Source organism: Bidens hawaiensis, unplaced genomic scaffold (genome assembly GCF_021521415.1).
Source record: "Bidens hawaiensis isolate Kalapana, Puna unplaced genomic scaffold, B.hawaiensis_p1.1 tig00072833_1, whole genome shotgun sequence".
NCBI lineage: Eukaryota > Viridiplantae > Streptophyta > Magnoliopsida > Asterales > Asteraceae > Bidens > Bidens hawaiensis.
This window is the reverse complement of record NW_027502690.1, coordinates 11,122-29,916: the sequence shown is the minus strand read 5'-3', so window position 1 is coordinate 29,916 and position 18,795 is coordinate 11,122. Positions and strand designations below refer to the sequence as shown.

The 18,795-nt window shown below is 35.5% G+C and overlaps 1 long non-coding RNA gene and 1 pseudogene across 2 annotated transcripts; both read left to right on the top strand.

Annotated features, from left to right (window-relative positions):
* Positions 1–1,146: 1,146 nt before the first annotated feature.
* On the top strand, positions 1,147–7,943 carry LOC143606042 (uncharacterized; annotated as a pseudogene). The gene is made up of 6 exons (XR_013148664.1): positions 1,147–1,283; positions 6,859–6,897; positions 6,998–7,146; positions 7,335–7,409; positions 7,499–7,784; positions 7,842–7,943. The product of XR_013148664.1 is annotated as an uncharacterized LOC143606042 (transcript).
* Positions 7,944–8,007: 64 nt separating this feature from the next.
* Positions 8,008–8,510, top strand: LOC143606043 (uncharacterized). The gene is made up of 3 exons (XR_013148665.1): positions 8,008–8,061; positions 8,145–8,327; positions 8,470–8,510. It is a non-coding gene; the product is annotated as an uncharacterized LOC143606043 (long non-coding RNA).
* Positions 8,511–18,795: the final 10,285 nt, after the last annotated feature.

Here is an 18,795-nt window from a genome sequence, read left to right as displayed (position 1 = left end):
GTAGAGGATGTTATAATCAAATTATACTTAGGGTTCTTGATTTCGATGAGCAGAGGGTTGCGTGGGTATAATTAATTGAAATATTATAGATGATTAAAGCATAAACAAATTTCTAGGTTAAGGCTGGTTTATGATAATATGCTAATACGTATCAATAATGATATTATTTCCTAATACATAGAGTCGACAGACCGATCACAGTAAGAATAACGCGTAGCTTGATTTGATTTCCAAAAATAATGACGAGAATTGAGGATCAAGAAAACCCAATTGGATTGGATTATGAATTAGGGTTTGGATTTGGGAATTGAATATGGGTTATCCAGATTATGAAAATGGGTTATAACATAATTGCAGTTTAGTCCCCTGGGGTTTAAGGTGGAAACAAACTTGGGTAAGAGTTTAAGTTTAGGCTGAATTTGCATATAAATCAAAGTAGTTATATTAATATTAATTAAATATGATAAGTAATATTAATAAAATAATATTAACTTGAATATCGCGATACGTTTATCGATAAAATTTCCCGAACGTAAAACGAGTCGGGTCAATGAATAAAATATATTTTGGAAAACCGAGTTGTTACAGCTTACCCATTGAACAAGTCTATGCACTCATCGGTATCCTTCATCATCAGCAAGTTACCTCCTGCAGCTGTGTCAAGAATGCTTTGTGTCGCGTATGTCACCCCATTATAGAACTTCTCAACAACTGCCCAATATTTGAAACCGTGGTTCGGACATAAAGCTAGTAGATTTTTGAGTCGCTCCCTTGCCTCGTAGAACGTCTCAATTTCCTCCATCTGAAAGGAATGGATTTGATTTTGCCAACGAGCGGTTTTAGCCGGAGGATCATATTTTTCGAGAAATTGGGTTTGCATGGCGGTCCAAGTAGCTATGGACCCCTGTGGAAGGGATTCAAGCCACATACTAGCATGGTCAGCGAGTGAGATTGGAAAAACGCGGAGTTTAATAGCATCTTCAGAACCACCGCTGAGGTTAAATATGTCACAGATATGAGCAATGCGAGTGAGATGAGAGTGCGGGTTTTCGTGTATCAACCCATGAAATTGTGCAGAGTGTGAATAGTGTTAGAATATTAGAAGGAATCTGCCAATTAGTGTTTACCACGATGGTTAGTTGAGCGATGCCGGATCTCGCGCCAGCATTGGCCGGACGGGCCAGGTCTGAAACTGTTCTCCTCGGAGGTGGTAGTGGTGCGTCACCCATCTCTACTTCTTTTGGATGTGCTTTTATTAAACTCACATTCGTGTTCGGGAAAAGGTTTTAACTCAGATGGTCCCCGTGAACGTCAGTGTGGCATGCACTAGTGGGATAAACAATTGTAAGCTCAAATAAAAAGGCAAATAACTATTTTTCAAATAGCACGTAGCGCCCTTAACTAAAAGAAAATAAACAAATTGAAACTAATTAAGCTAAACTAATCTAAACTAGAATACGAAAATACACAAGCAAGTTCCCAACTCGGGTCATTCTCTAATCGCGTCAAACCATGTCCCCAACAACGACGCCAAAAACTTGATGTGCGAAAACGTAATTATGAAAATTATGACTCGCAACTAAGCTTAAAATTTAAACGAATTAACCTATCAAAACTTCACACAACCGATAAGTGTACCGATCATACGTAGTAAAGACCAATGAAGTCCGAGTATCGAACACAAAGACACGTGAAAGCGATTTATTACTAAACCCTAACTAAGACTTACCTAAGCATAATATTTTAATTGATTTTATTTTTTTTACATTTTTAACTAATTTGACTAATTAAATTAACTTAACTTACTTAACGAAACTATCTGGAAACTTAACGATAATAAGAAAACGAACCACCTAGGTAAGATGAATTAACGGTTATGAGATGGGTCAGGTGCAAAAAAGTGTTTGAAACCGGATTCTAAAGATGAACTAAGGTGGATGAGATCAAGGTAACTGGGTCCCCACAGTCCGTTTTACCAGAAAACCATAACGGCGTCTTTTAGCTTTTAATTCATAGTTGTTTAATAACGTACCCTAATGATTTATTTCTTGGTCCGTATCAAAATCAAAATCCTCACTAAGGCTCTAGCTAATTACAAACCTATGAAGAAAGGGGTAATTCACTAATAAGGACATGATAACTTAACTTACAAACTATTCTAGTCTCGCAACAGGTAACTAAATCAACTAAAGAAGAGAGATAAGATAACCCCTAAGGTCTTGGTCCAACTCAAATAGGATGATCCTAGTGACCTAAATGACTCAAGAAACACAAACCCTAATGGCACACATCTACCACAATCAATCGACACACTCAGTATTAACCGAACTAGCAATTAACAACTACAAGAATCAAATTCATGCAACAATCAACTACCAGGGCTAATGCAACCTAAAATACATATAATGGAAGCAAGGTTCATGGAATATTTTCAAAAATTATGAACTTTACAATAACTAAACAATTAAACACAAGATTAACACCCAAAAACTAATTAATCAAGCGTTAAACATCAAACCTAAGCGATTCAAACAAGTTTAGCCAAGCAATATGAATGAACAACAGTTAATAATGATAAACAAGCTCAAAGTATCCATTACGAACTAATTAGAACTTGTTTTAATGTCTAAAACACAAAACCGAACTTGAAAACGTTAAAACAACTAAAATATCGGACGGAAAAGAATATGAACGAACCAGCAGCTACTCCCCTTCGTTAACTCCTTTGGAATAGGTGTGAGATAGCTGGAATGATATTATATTCATTTAGGGTTAACGCTCCATTTATAGATCATTTAAACTTGCTTAACAAGCCAAAACATGGACCAAAAACAAATTCATAAGGCCAAATAAGACAAAATAGACGGCATGTTGAAATCTAAACATTCTTGGGAAGCTAGGGCGTTGCGTAGCACAGCCATATAGGCCTCCCTTGGTCGCATGGTGTGGCCAAGGCTAATTCCTGATTTTCGACTTTTACTCGCTTAACTTCGTACATGTTCAACGGCTTCAGATTTGATCTTCGTTAAGCCTCGTTTCCTCTTCTTTGGACTCGTTTTCCATGCTCTTCAACCATGATACCTACATTGATCGAGAATATGTAACTTTATGTACGAAACGGTTGATAATCGTTAAAGTTCAAACGTAAAATACATGTAAAATGGGATAAAAACCCTGTGTTATGCAGCACATCAAGCTATTAGACTGCTATAAGTCAAGAAGATAACACCCTTATACAACTCTCAATTTTTCTTAATGCAGTTTCAAAGGTTTTTATTTATATTATACTAGTTTGAGGCCCATGTATTACACGGGGAATTGATGTAAATTTTAAAATTTAAACACTAAGCTAAATACAATTAGCATCACAATGATCATATATAGTTAATACAATTACAGTTAACATTAAACTACAGGAATTACTAAATACACATTACACAAATGCTTTTCAAATAAGTAAAAAATTCCTTGTACACTACGTTTGTGGTTGTAGTGGTCAATATACTTTGTTTATAAACAATCAAAATCTTTAGTCAAAGTCTGCTTGTAACTCTTAATAAAGCGACATTAAGTTATTTATGTGAGAACACGGGTTCTTTCAACTTCAAACCAACCCTAGATAATGATTGACCAAGTTTATGGTCATTACAAAACACACTGCAAAGGGAAACCAAATTCTTGAAATTTAAATGCAATTTTGTTGTCTATTGTAGTCAATGGTGTTCTATGGATCAATAGAACAATAGTTTAAAAAAGATGCATTAAGCCAATAACCATTTTAAAAGAAACTAAAACAAAATGTCACTTCTGGTATATTGTTCAACACCACTCCAATAGTACAAAACAAAAACATACATGTTGGTTATATTTTTACTTAATGAGATATTTTTAATAATATTACTAAAACAGAAATTTAATACAAACTATCGATATGTAATATAATGCTTATTAACAATAGTGTCTGCTTTAGTAACCTTCTCCAAAAGTGAATCAATGATGTGAAACTTGAATACATGTAACTCACCATACAAAATCTTGATAAGGTGTAATACTTGACTTTAGAAAGAGATTTTCTTTTTTGTCATTATCCACATACTTGTATTTAGGATTGAAGTAACCAAATTTGCATATAAATTTTCTTAATATGCTTCCATAAACCATGTATCCCTGACAATTAAAGAAATATTAAAAAAAACATTATAAATGATAATATACATGAAACTAATATATATATATATATAGGGGAGTGTTATTCTAAAAATAAGTAATTTCCTAAGAAGACTAAGAATAAATCATAGTCATTGGATCATATCAATCAATGATTGAGATTTAAAATTAGCAAAAACCGTCATAGTTTCCTAGAATTACTTTTTCAACATTATAACCGACATAGTTTCCTAGAATATTCTTTCACCATAGGTTTTAATGCCAAATGTCAAAATTCTATTGGTTCTTACCATTCCGAGGAAGCAACTTCTTTTTATTTGAACATTTATATATATATATATATATGAAGGTTCAAATAAGAATAAGGAGTTTCCTAGGAATGGTAAGAACCAACGAAATTTTGAAATTTTGCATTACAAACGACGGTGAAAGAACAATTTTAGGAAACTATGTCGGTTATAATGATGAAAGAGTAATTCTAGGAAACTATGTCGGTTATTGGTAATTTTAAATCTCAACAATTGATTAGCATGATTAAATGATAATAATTTATTCTTATTAAAACTACTTATTTTTCCTTTATTTATATATATATATATATATATATATATTACATTATAATACTTATAAACAACCTAATTCTAAAGGAGACGGCGTAATATTAACTGCCTCATTATTTCTCCGACGAGTTTCCGGTGTAATTGAATATCTCCGGCGCATTCAGGCTGTCATCAGTTATTGGCTTTAACAGTCACGTTAATTGCTCCATCAATTTCACTCTTCAATTGACGACCTCCCATCTCCTATATCCGATTAAATCACAGCCATCGTGTGTGTTCTGTACATTCCACTTTTAGGGTTTCAACTGCCGTTCGCATCACGAAAACCAGGTACGTTTATATCCTTTATTTTGATGCATGTATATAACAATTAATAATGTTACATCAGTATATAACAATTCATAATCAACGAATGACTTATGCTTTGATTTTGCTTCAGTTTGATAATAATTATTAATTTTTGTTTAATCTGCTTCATGTTGATATGTTTACTTTTGCTTCAAATTGAAGGTAATTATGGCATACTTGCTTCAAGTGGATAATAATTATAAATTATATTCTTAATTCTACCACGAATTGATGTTAATTATAAATTATTTGGAGAAAAAACATTGCACATTACATGGAATTTGTGATAATTGCTACAAATTGAATCTGATATTTAATTTTGAATTTGTGAAGGAATTAGGGATGGATTTGAGATTCATATATCATAATGCAGTCTTTTCTATTTTCCTATTTTACATTTTTATTATAATAATTTTAAGTTAGGTTTATTCAAAGCATGTTCTGGTTTTAGGGTATAAAATTATAATTACACAAACTATTAACCTTTTATTTCTTTTTCATTTTGATTGAATTGAGATTTGTGATTGTTAGATGTAGCATCTGATGATGAAGATGGAGAAGAAAAAGAATTCAAGAAAGGAGACCATGATGATGATGATTACCATGCTTGGAAGAATGCATGAATGTTGCAAGATATCACTAAACTACCTACTGCTTCTTTTGAAGGTAATTTATTTTTTCAAACACCGCCTCACATATACCCTTTAAATTCAAATAATAATGATATGTTATAAATTTACAGGCAATAAATATGGGTGTGCATAAAACCGGAAAAACAAAACCGAATTAGAAACCCACTGTTCGGTTTCGATTTTTATTAAAAACCGTAATATTGGTTTCGGTTCGGTTTTGTGTTTTGTGAGAGTGCGTAAAACCGAAATAAAAAAACGGAAACCAAAAAAACAAACCGAATTAGAAACCGACGGTTCGATTTCGATTTTTATTAAAAACCGCAATATTGGTTTTTAAAAACCGTAATATTGGTTTCGGTTCGGTTTTGTGTTTTGTGAGAGTGCGTAAAACCGAAAAACAAAACCGAAACCAAAAAAACAAACCGAATTAGAAACCGACGGTTCGGTTTCGATTTTTATTAAAAACCGCAATATTGGTTTTTATTCGGTTTTGTGTTTTGTGAGAAAGTGCATAAAACCGAAAAACGAAACCAAAATCGGAAAAACAAACCGAATTAGACTGATGAGTCAGTTTCGATTTTTATTAAAAACCGCAATATTGGTTTTGATTCGCCTCATTCTAGCGCCTAGCGAGTTCTACGACACTTGTTGATAGGAATCGTTATTCTAGGAACGTCGGAAGTCGGATTGAAAAATTTGGGGGAATTTCTGTTCCCGGGTTTGATAAACAAAAGAAAAGAATGGAGAGTGAGTTAAGGAGAGAATAGCAAGGGAGTGGAAGGGAAAATTTTATTAAACTACCGTGTTATCGAGTTCGAAGAAAATGGAAAGAAAAGTAAATATTTTTATGTGTTAATTCCTTCCAAATGTTTATAATGTGAAGGATTTGGAACAAATGAAATAAGCATAAATTTTCCTTCATTTTTCTCCTCTTCTTTTTTTAAAAAAGAACTATGGAACACGATTGTTTCTTACATCTTTTTAAATCCTTTCTTTTCCCTCGTTAAGTGAGACTTGGGAACATATAGTGATATGAGAACCTAATTCTGTTTGCTGTTGTGAAGTTTATAAGAATGTATAGATATAATATCATTGTTGAAATTACTTTCTCTATTTTCTTGAACTGATGATTATTTTTGTACCTGTATTAGGATTCCGTGGAACGGGAAACAGGATGTTATGATAGCCAGGTATTGTATCCCTGATCTTTATTTTCTAAAATTTTTGACAGTTTGTGAAGGTTCATTGATGATTAATCTCACTAATTGGTTTTTCAATTTTATTTTGTAGATTTGATGGGCGTGCTCTTCTTGATTTTATAAGAGATTCTGATTCTAGACGTTTTCGTGTCGTTGAGAAGACTGAGGAAGAAGAAGAATTAGAAGAGTTTGTTAGTTTTGAGTGTTACCGGGATTTAATTAAGCATCGACGTAGAGGATGTCGGTACTTCTTTCGGTTTGATGATCATGTTTTATATTATTAACTGTAAAAAATAATGTCATCTCAAACATCTACTGTTAGTGACAAGCGAAGAATGACATGGCAAACTCTTACGAGTCCTTGCCATAAGGTGGTATTGTTTCTTATTTCAATGCATATTTTACAAGCCATTGTTGTCTATTAACAGTTAACGATGAGGAAGGTCTACATCATGTTAACCAAGAAATGGAGGCTAAAACTGCTGCTTACTTGGACTAGACAGGTTTCTCATTCTTCTCAGAATATGATGTTTAAATAATAATCTTTATCAAGGGATAATTTCAAGTTTGGATTTCTTTTAATCTTTGGTAGGTCTCAAACAGCACAAGCTCCAGCAAACAGGGGTTCATATTCACAAGTGGGATTCTCGTATGACGGGGACGTGAAAGATGATAATCAAGATTCAGATGATGACGACGAGGATGACGATGACATGGACGAAGAGGATTTCAACATTGACGATAGCAACGATGAAGGAATGGATATAATTGCTAAAGAATTTGGAGTGAAGAGGTATGGGTGGATGGTGTACATGGATAAAAAAGCCAAGGAAGAAGAAAGGAGACAAAAAGAAACTGTGAAGGGCGATCCTGATATTGTCATTTTTTTATTTAAATACTCAATTTTCTTTTATATTATTCATTTTGAATTACAGAGGAAGCTGAGTCGTAAAGAAAGAAGAAAAGCTTCTCAAATAGAAAGAGAAGAGAGAGAATTAGCACGGGTCTCTGGAAGTCGAGTGCTTACAGGTGCATGATTTGACCATAAAGTATGCAACATATAATCTAGTCAAATAGATAACCTAAATGCATGAATTGTTTTTGCAGAGAGTCTAGAAGAAGTCCAACATATGAAGCTTATTCACGTTCTAGAAGGTGATTTCTTGGATGATTTATATTTTTGAATGCAACTTATAATTAGAACATTAAAATGATGGTTAACATGCTGACTTTATCAGGTCAAGATCAAGATCGTACTCTCCATCAAATTCAAGGCGGCATGATCGTGACCGAAGTAATCCAAGGGCACCAAAAATACAATACATAACAGAATTTGGGGGCTCACCGGATGATGATGGGCCGAAGCTCGCTGGATACACCCCACCGTCTTCTCCTCCGTCCCATGTTGGTGCATTGAACCGGTCAGAGCATTTTTACTAATTATTGCATAGCTACATTCGATTCGACAGTCTGCAGCTTATCATAATAATAAGCCCATTCTTTCACCTTTTTACAGTAGTCTCTTATGTTGAAGCGGTCTCTAATGCTTCTGTTTTTCTGCAGGCCTTCATCTGGTCAAATTCTTGAAGCCTTGCATATCGATCACCTTTTTACAGTAGTCTCTTATGTTGAAGCGGTCTCTAATGCTTCTGTTTTTCTGCAGGCCTTCATCTGGTCAAATTCTTGAAGCCTTGTGTCGAAGCATGAAATGAATCTGACCTGATCCATGACGATGTTCCTCGGATTTTCGAGATGAACGAACCACGCCTTGATCTTCTTCTCCGGCTGCTTGAGACCTGCAATGGTTTTTCGGGGGTGTGGAGGTGACTGCTAAGAAATCTCAATGATCTCTTGTTTACAGACACAAAAAAGTGGTGGTGGCTCTTATTGAGCATGACCCTTTAATAAGGAGGTGGAGACCTCCTTATATAGAGAGTCTCATGGCCACCATCATGGTACCCTAATGGGCCTAGCCCAGTTAGGGTTACCTCCACAAAACCCCCTCAGCCCAATAACATTGTATTAGTCCATATAATAAAATAAGCCAAACATAATAAATTTAGGGTCGTAAAACCGGGTTTAGTACCATACCCCTACAAGCCCCCCAAGTCCAGCGTTGCTCCTGGGCGCGCAAGCGTCTAGGTGGAGCGCTGGACTTTATGAGGTGTGTTAGGTCATGGGGCGGTTTTTTCCCTTTCCTTCGGCCTTGTCTTTATTGTCTTTGAGTTTTGGGAGGTTTTCCCCATGATGGTGACATGTTGCGGTCCTTATGATAATGATGGTGCCCTGGCATAAATAAGATATAGCACGCATCATAGTGGCGCGAGGCCTGATAAAAGATGGAGCGCGCATCTTGATAATAATGCAACATAACTTGCGCGCGAGGCAGCTTATGAGTTATGAGAATAATAAAGCTTGCGCGTGAGGTGACTTACGAGCTATAATAATAATGGAGCTTGCGCGAGTTGCGGCCTACGAGCTATAATAATAATGAAGCTTGCGCGAGTTGCGGCTTACGAGCTATAATAATAATGGAGCTTGCGCGAGTTGCGGCTTACGAGCTATGAGAATAATAAAGCTTGCGCGTGAGGCGACTTACGAGCTATAATAATAATAAAGCCTGCGCGTATGGCGACTTACGAGCTATAAGAATAATAAAGCTTGCGCGTGAGGCGGCTTACGAGCTATAAGAATAATAAAGCTGGCGCGCGAGGCGACTTATGAGCTATAATAATAGTGGAGCTTGCGCGAGTTGCGGCTTACAAGCTATAATAATAATGAAGCTTGCGCGTGAGGCGACTTACGAGCTATAATAATAATGAAGCTTGCGCGTGCGCGTAGACTGTGCGTCATGCGATGCGCGCAGATGTTGCATGCGCGTGCGCATAGGCTCTGGCTTTGTGCTATGCGCCACGCGCAGATGTGCATGCGCGTACGCGTAGATTTTATGTTCCGCGCCGCGCGCAGATGTTGCATGCTCGTGCGCGTAGACTGTGTCATGTGCTATGCGCAGATGCTGCGTGCGCGTGCGCGTAGGCTGTGATATGTGAGCATGTGATGCGCAAGCATATGTAATATGCGTGAGCATATGTGATGCGTGAGCATATGTGGTGCATGAGCATGTGATATGCGACTGCGCTCAAGCATCATGGTGGTGTGCATGTTGAACGGCGCGGAGCCGCGTTCGGTCTTGTATTCGGCGCGAAGCCGTATGGGTTTATGAGGATTCCCAACCTTTAAGTTTGGCGCTTGGCCTGATGGGTTTATGAGGATTCCCAACCTTTAAGTATGGCGCGTAGCCATATGGGATATTATGAGGATTCCCAACCCTTAAGTATGGCGCGTAGCCATATGGGATATTATGAGGATTCCCAACCTTTAAGTTTGGCGCGTAGCCATATGGGATACTATGAGGATTCCCGACCTTTAAGTTTGGCGCGTAGCCATATGGGATACTATGAGGATTCCCGACCTTTAAGTTTGGCGCGTAGCCATATGGGATACTATGAGGATTCCCGACCTTTAAGTTTGGCGCGTAGCCATATGGGATACTATGAGGATTCCCGACCTTTAAGTTTGGCGCGTAGCCATATGGGATACTATGAGGATTCCCGACCTTTAAGTTTGGCGCGTAGCCATATGGGATACTATGAGGATTCCCGACCTTTAAGTTTGGCGCGTAGCCATATGGGATACTATGAGGATTCCCGACCTTTAAGTTTGGCGCGTAGCCATATGGGATACTATGAGGATTCCCGACCTTTAAGTTTGGCGCGTAGCCATATGGGATACTATGAGGATTCCCGACCTTTAAGTTTGGCGCGTAGCCATATGTGATATTATGAGGATTCCCAACCTTTAAGTTTGGCGTGAGGCCTGATGCGCGCATGCACGGCGATGGAGTGGTGACTCGCGAGTGCGCGTGCATGGCGGAGGTCTCTTGCGCAAAACCCACATGGTGGTTTCCGCGGTGGTTTCCACGGGCGCTCATGCATGTCGGCGGAATGGTGACCCGCTGGCGAGCATGCGTGATGGCAGTCTTCTGCGCAACACCCACATGGTGGAGGTCTTTTGCGCGAAACCCACGTGGTGGTTCCCGCGGCGGCACATGCACGGCTGCGGAATGAAAATCCGCGGGCGCGCGTACATGGCGGCGGAAGTCTGGTAATTTTTGGATCTGCAATTTAAGAGTTAGACCTGCAATTTTAAACCTAAAATCCAGGTCTGTAATCTAGATCTAGATCTGTAAATCAGATCTGGATCGATCTGAAGCTCGGAGCAGATTTAAAACCATCACAGATCCGGAGACTTGATCATTCGAGTCAGGCAGTTTCTTTTTGCACAGATCTGGAAGCCTCTTTTAGATCTATGGATCTTTTTGAGCTTTAATAGAACAAGCCTTGAAGCCTTTTTCTGTAAACTTCCAGATCTGGGTTTTTCCTGGGAGAGATCTTACAGCCGAGATGAAGATCGAAGGGTAGTTCGTTGCCGTCCCACGGATGGCGCCAATGTCGAAGCATGAAATGAATCTGACCTGATCCATGACGATGTTCCACGGATTTTCGAGATGAACGAATCACGCCTTGATCTTCTTCTCCGGCTGCTTGAGACCTGCAATGGTTTTTCGAGGGTGTGGAGGTGACTGCTAAGAAATCTCAAAGATCTCTTGTTTACAGACACAAAAAAGTGGTGGTGGCTCTTATTGAGCATGACCCTTTAATAAGGAGGTGGAGACCTCCTTATATAGAGAGTCTCATGGCCACCATCATGGTACCCTAATGGGCCTAGCCCAGTTAGGGTTACCTCCACAAAACCCCCTCAGCCCAATAACATTGTATTAGTCCATATAATAAAATAAGCCAAACATAATAAATTTAGGGTCGTAAAACCGGGTTTAGTACCATACCCCTACACCTTGCATATCGATCCTGCATCCGGTGTGTCTGTTGACAGTGAAAGGAATGCCAAATTTTCAAAACCAAGACCCGGGTATTATTATTATTATTATTTTGCTGCTATTAGCTTTTAAATCTATCAGTATGTAACATTCTCTGTTATATGTTGATAGATCTTCTACGGGATTAGCAAAATTAAGCAAGGTTTCTGGCAGTGGAACTGGAAGCACCCTGGCCAGAATTTAGATCATCAATGAGGATAAATGTGAGTTTGGCTCTCAAATGTCACACATCAATGTATATGAATCTGAGTTTGACTCTAATGTTGGGCTTGCAGTGATATTGGGGCCATATATAAAACGCAGAAGATTACGGAATTAATTCATCATATATAATATAGATAATGATGGACATGCTATAATATTGCCCACATTTTACCTGTAATTGGGTTGGCACTACACCTAGAATGGAGTTTTGGAGGGTTGGAGAATAAACTAAGACACATGACTCTTGGACCTAGAATAAAAGTTTGATTGCCATCGGTCTTGAATCTATCAAACATTGTACAACCAAAAAATTGTTGGTTTATTGCCAACATTCTTTTGTTGTATATCTCTGTATAGTGAAATAAAATGTGGATTTGTGGGCTACACTTGCATTTTTTTATAAGCCCATGCGTTATTTTTTTATTAAACGCTAACATAGTATAAATTGTAAAATAAAAATATTTTAATTGTTATTTTTATTTAAGTTAAAGATATTATAGTTTTCTTTAATATATTTAGATTGTTTTGGTACAGGTATGCACCGAATACAAAGAGCACTTATGTCAGATAATGTTACATGGGAAATGGTTCTTGTTAACAAGGCTGTAGTCTGTAGATTCCAAGCTTTTAGGCCTTGAACAAAGGGCTTTGGAGATGCTGTAAAGTGAATATCTGAATCTGTTGATTGTGCTGGTCAAATTTGGTTGCAGAGGCTTGCGGTTTAGGACTATAGGTTTCTTATCATATGGGGGGGGGGGGGGGGCCTTAGTTAGAAATTTGGATAATATTTTGGTAGCTTGGAGAGATTTTAGTTCAAGGTTCAAGGGTACTATTGAAAAAATATTTTACCTATTGACTTGTTGAAAATTGGATTGACACGTCCATCATCAGGACTTGCGTTTTAAGGAATTCAATTTCTCTCTATTTTCATTTATGCTATGCGGCTGTTTGGATGTGTATTTTGGAAGTGATTTTTTTTTTTGTTTTTTATCCTTCTTATTTTGGCAACATAAATGAGTAAGTGATTCTTTGATAAAATTATTATGTAAATAGGCCAACCAGGGCTTGTTTTTGTTGAAAATAGTATTTTGAAATCACAAGGTCTGTAATTAGATTAAAAAGTATTCAATGTTTTTTTTTATACTTGTATATTCAACATTTGTAGTTGGTATGAAACTCATTATTGCCTTACAAAAATCTAAAGGATAGAGCTGAATAACTTGTATATGCAATTTGCAAACTGGTGTTCACTTTGTTCCTTTCATTTATGGTCTGTGAATTGTTTTTCCCAATATTTTTAAACTTAATCCTGGTATAAACAGGTGGGACAGTTCGGCTCGAACCGGCGAACCTGTTGAGGTCGTTCTCTCTTCAGCCAAGCTGGTTCACAGAGTGACCTATTATTAACCACGATTATTTATTTATATATAAATGTGTTCTATTTAATAAATTAAACTGTTTTGCTATCTTATGTCAAATGTAAAACTCAAAAGGGAAATTGCCATAACTCCATAAGAGTCCACAATTAAAATGTAATTATGTAATATAAAATATTGTTTTACAAACTACTAAGGCTATTTTTGGATGGACGAAATAAAATATTTAAACTTACGAATTGAATGGCCGGTAATACACAACAAAACTGAATTTAACCTCAATCGGGATACCCGCTGCAACGCGCGGGCTTCCTTACTAGTGTGTGTATATATATATATATAAACACATAACATATTATTCCTCTTGATCAATCAATATCATGTCCTTTGAGATGATCTGCTCAGGTTTATCCCAAACATGATTACCCCAAAACCAGATTACACGAACTTTGATACTTAGATGATAGAGTCATCCTTAGAATCCCTAGAATTTGGAAGTTGATTGAGCATGATAAATTTCTGGTCACCAACCGATTTGTGTGTATAATCAAGCAATATATAAGCAAAAAAATTAAAATATGATACAATAATTTGTTTAATTTCATATGAATGCAATTTACAGGAAAATGAAAAAGACATACTAATCAGTTTGCCATTGTTTAAATAATAGTGATTACTCTAAGTTCGCAAAATACCAGAAGCGGAAGTAATTACCATGAACGTAGTGATGATATATACAATAGTTGAAAGTATTAGATAAAGAATGTTTAAAATTTAAATACAAATACTGTGTGATTAGTTAATGTTTTAGGAAGTCGTTACAATATTAAATTAATTTGATACAAATGTATAATAATACGTAATTGTAGCTTTCCAAATTTATCTTGAATGATTTTAGTAAATCCATATTTAATCCTTGATTTATGGAATTTAGCTAAAATAGTTGATTGGTTGATAAAAAAACTCTAAATTTTGAATATTAATATATACACGTGATTAGTATATATATTTAAGGAAGATTGAAAAATTTTAAAAATAGTGCATTTAGTATTTCTTTATTACCTAAGTACCATTAAACATTTTAGATTTAAACATAGTTATGTACATTAGTAAAATTCGATAGCACAGTGATGATTGAACCAAATTGGGTCAAACTTGATTTAAACTAAACATAGGACTAATCCTTTTTTACAACCAATGCTAACTGCATTTCATTGACAAACTTGAAAATTATAATGCACCAAACAATGTTGATGAATCTAAAACAATTATAATCTAAAAACTTTACTTAAAATTAAGTAAATCAAAATCTAAGTCTGACTTAAAGATAATCAAATATCAAAATGATTTCAAACTAATAGAAAATGAAAATAGATGGATATAAATGAGGGAGTTGCGAAGTTACCTGATAATAAGCAGCACGGAAAAATGGGTGACGATTTGGATTTGCATTAGGAAGAGAAATGTTAACCATAATAAGTCCTTATATTACATCATACGACAATGATGTACTGCAAAATAAGTCTCCACACGTATAGGCATTAAACAATGATCATCATCTAGATTGAAAAAGTAACCATAGTCTCCACAATATTAGAAAGCTTTAATAAGCGAGTAGGTAGGTGCTACAAATAAAAATTGGTTGTTTTCAAATTATGTTTAATAGAAGGCTGGATAAAAAGAACATAAAACAAATTATGACTTACAAAGTGTCACTGGATTGTTAAATTAAAAGTGACATCCTCTTCTGGAACCATATATATGATTTTCAACTTGAACACTAATACCATCATCTTCATCACTAAAATCATATCTTCACATTCAGTCAACTGAAAAACACATTTACGTATAATAATAATAATAATAATAATAAATAAATAAATAAATAAATAACATGGGTTGTAATAAAAATAATCCGATTTGACTTTTGGTGAACGAAGAATTAATAAACAGTTTGGTGATGAACATAGATTATTCAATAAAATATAATTCAACCTTAACAAAACAAATAACAGTTTATCAACAGCCGTGGTGGGGATCGATAAATGATATCGCATATGTTCTTCTAAGCGTCAACGACGGCGATCTAAATTGGTAGCAACGACGGTGGTCGATTAGGAGAAGGAATAAACTAATTTGAGTTGGGGTAATGACCCACACGGGATCCATGAACAAACTATATACTGAAAATGGGTTAAAGAAATGTGAGAATGGCTAAGAGATTGACAAGTGGCATAAAGTAGTACTATTATATTATATTATATTATATTATATTACATTACGTTATGCTATATTATATTATATTATATTATATTACATTACATTATGCTATATTATATTATATTATATTATATTATATTATATTATATTATATTATATTATGTTCCCTCCGTCACTCTGCAAGTGTCAAGGTTTGAAAAACACAAAATTTAAGAAAGTTTGAATGATTGCATTTGTGTAAGGGTAAACTTGGAAATTAGTTAATAAATTTTAAAAATGGACATTTGTAATGGGACAAACTAAAAAGAAAATGTGGACACTTTCAAAGGGACGGAGGGAGTACTATACTATACTATACTATACTATACTATACTATACTATACTATACTAAGAAGCATCGAATTGGCTTGATGAGTATGCTGAAAGTAATTCGTCTGATTATCAGTATATCATTACAATACACATCTCAATGTTCCTTAATGAAGTTTCAAAGGTTTTTATTTATATCCCATCCATCCACCCTTTGAAGATCTAGGAGATTAAGCTTTTGGAATAATCATTAGCATCAAAGATTAGTCATCCAAATTGGTTTGATTGTTTTAATATGATCATGTTTGTAACTAGTGCTTTGATGTATAACATTATGCTTAGTATTGACTAAACTTTCTTAGTATCATCTTGGTTTATAATGAATCTTAACTAATTTTAATAATAATGGTTAAACATGTGATTGTATTATAAAATGTGAAGGTTATGCTGTAATTATCACTTCATGAGGAATGTTAAAAGACTCTTTAAAGATATATCAAGTGCCGAGATTGAAGATAAGCCGGGGAACTGCTACTCTTGTGAGGCCTTGATTAATAAAATATGATCCTTATAAGACACCAAGTGTTAAACTTGTCGATAAGCCAGGAACTACCACTCTTGTGAGGCATTGGTTGATAAAATGTAAATCTTAAAAGAGACACCAAGTACCAAGCTTAATAATAAGCCGTGGAACTGTCATTTTTGTAAAGGCTTGGTTGAGAAAAAAAAAATCCTAATATCAACATGTACCAAATGAAGTATTAGTAGTAATTAATCATGTTAATGGGAATGTTGACAATGTTGTGAAAACGGATTGTTGATGTTAATCCACTAAATCGGTAAATTACTTGTCAAGTGAGTGTGCAGCATAACCTATTTTAAACAACTCTTGGATGGTTATTACATGAGTTCTATAATTGTTCAAGAGTTGTGTGGGTCATTTATTTCTCGAGCAAGCTTTGCTTGCTTGTGATTTTGATTTCAAGCATACTATTGTTTAATCTTGCTTGGATTTATTCTCGAGCATGGCTATTATTTGAAAATCTGGGTATTTTATTTATTTTGACGTTTTGCTTTTGCTAAACGACAAAATATTTACATATGAGCATACGAACAAAACCAGAGTATAAAAGGGGGAGATAAACGTTGTTGTCAAACACTTTTTCGACACTCTTCGTCTACTCGTGCGCTAATTCTCAAAATTACACTCTTAATATGCACTTGTTGCTTACTTTCACTGATTCCGACTTGTTTAGTTATTTTAATATGTGATTCTCTTGGTTTAGGGTTTCATTTTTAGAATTTACTTACCGGTTTGTATTTATGTAGGTTTTTAGTTGTCAAGGATACAAGTTGCTGGAAGACTTAACCTTTCTCTAATATTTAGTTTTTATTGTTAATAGCTCCATTTCAAACACTAATTCATGTTTGCATGTTTATTTCTTTTTGCAGAATATCATGGCTATTCAAGAATATGCACAACATGTGTGCTTTGTTAGAGGTGAATCAAGAGAACCAAGAGTTGTTTCAAATGATACGATGGTTGCTGTAAGGCCCCGTTACCGGTAACCCTACTTTCGTGTTGGATTTACTCATAGACACAGTTCTAAATATCAGAGTTAATTAAAAACTTTACGCGGAATATAAAACTTTCATAAAACATTACATATCGATTCATAATCATGTCTTAAAACATTCCTCTTGTCTTTCAAAATCAAAACATAACTTATAAAACATATCAGATCTTCAGATGCCAGGCTTTAGTCTTCTGCCATGTGTCCTCCACTCAAGCCAGCTGTCTCAACCTACTCACCTGCGTGCATACTAAAAGTCAGCTACGCTGAGTGAGTTCTAGTTTATCATACAATACCATACAATACCTTATTACATACATACGTACTTAACCTCATAACTTTCTTTCATACACACATAAGTACTCATACCTTCATTCTTACTTACATACTTTCTTTCTTACTTACATACTTTCTTTTCATTCATAATCATACGTTTTAAAGAGCCTTTCGCCCTATAACCTCACAGATATTATAAGGGTCTGGTCCCTAACATCACAGATATTATAAGGGTCTGGTCCCTAACATCACAGATATTATAAGGGTCTGGTCCCTAACATCACAGATATTATAAGGGTCTGGTCCCTAACATCACAGATATTATGAGGGTCTGGTCCCTAACATCACAGATATTATAAGGGTCTGGTCCCTAACATCACAGATATTATGAGGGTCTGGTCCCTAACATCACAGATATTATTAGGGTCTGGTCCCTAACATCACAGATATTATTAGGGTCTGGTCCCTTGTTTTCGAATATTAGTAGGGTTCGATTCCCTCTTCGTTACCATACAACCATACATCATACCTCGAGTATTATTAGGGCTCGGTACCCTTTTCGTAACCATACAACCATACAACCGTCATTTCCTTCTTTTATTAACTTTATTACGTTCATACACATAAACATACATATCATACTTGCCATATTTATAACGTTACAACCTGACAGTGCGTGCAATATCCGAAGATCGTTCACGAACCATCAAGCAATCATTCATACATATCACATATATCACATATGGCTTTATAACGTTACAACCTGACAGTACGTGCAATATCCGAAGATCGTTCACGAACCATCAAGCAATCATTCATACATATCACATATATCACATATGGCATACACTTATCACTTAGGATAAATGTATTAACAACACATCAAGTATGCACACAGCCCCGAAAATATAACAAGGAATGGGGCTAGAAACTCACCTGGATCCTGTTACGCTCGCCGTTGATCGTAATTCCT